This window comes from Myotis myotis, unplaced genomic scaffold, assembly GCF_014108235.1.
Source record: "Myotis myotis isolate mMyoMyo1 unplaced genomic scaffold, mMyoMyo1.p scaffold_m19_p_20, whole genome shotgun sequence".
Taxonomy (NCBI): domain Eukaryota; kingdom Metazoa; phylum Chordata; class Mammalia; order Chiroptera; family Vespertilionidae; genus Myotis; species Myotis myotis.
Window position 1 is genome coordinate 3052352 of NW_023416325.1, and position 911 is coordinate 3053262.

At 51.6% G+C, this 911-nt stretch overlaps 1 protein-coding gene across 1 annotated transcript in view; it reads left to right on the forward strand.

Moving 5' to 3' along the window:
• The window catches only part of TPST2 (tyrosylprotein sulfotransferase 2), a 42629-nt gene that overhangs the window by 39807 nt on the left and 1911 nt on the right, over positions 1-911 (forward strand). The gene's annotated exons all lie outside the window — the stretch shown is intronic.

The window sequence follows — 911 nt, forward strand, 5'->3', positions numbered from 1 at the left end:
CTCTACAGTAAGAAGATCCAGTTCAGAATCCTGTATTGTACTTACTAGTAATTGCCATGCCTCTCAGTATGGAACAGTTCCAGGGTCTCTGACTTACACACCTTGGCACCTTTGAAGATTACAAGCAAGTTTTTTGATAGAATGCCCTTTATTTGGGTTTTTCTGATGTATACTCATGATTCGGTTCAGATTATGTATTTTTGTCAGGAATATCATAGGAGCGATGCTGCAATTTTCTCAAGGCATCCTACCAAGTGGTATGTGATTGCGATTTGTCCTATTCTTGATGTTCACTCGAATCAGAGCCTGCATTCTTTTTATAAAAATTTATTTTTATTGATTTCGGAGAGGTAGGAAGAGGGAGAGAGATAGAAACATCAATGATGAGAGCGAATCACTGATCGCCTGCCTCCTGCATGCCCCCTACTGGGGACCGAGCCCGCATCCCGGGCCTGTGCTCTTGATCAGAATCGAACCTGGGACCCTTCAGTCCACAGGCAGACACTCTATCCATTGAACCATACCGGCCAGGGCCAGGGTAGTCTTGCCCTTCATTATTCCCACACGAAGGCCTGTCCCGCCCGCCTTGAAGCCTCACAATTCCTCACTAGTATCCTATGAACGAGTCCTATATCCCCGTTTCACAGATTTAGAATGTGAGGCGGGCAGAAGAGCCACCAAGGAGGCTCGGCGACGTCCATCCCTTTTATCACAGGCTGGGCGTCGCCACGAGGCAGGCGCGGCAGGGAGGCGACCTGGCCGGGGCCTCAGCCCCCGCCCCAGCCACGTGGGACCCTGAGAATCTGCGCCTGCTTTCTAGCATCTCCGCCCTGCCGCTCCGAGCCACGGCGGCTCCAGGCTTTCTTGCTGCCATGGCAACCAGCGCGCCGTTTCCGCTCTCTGACGTCATT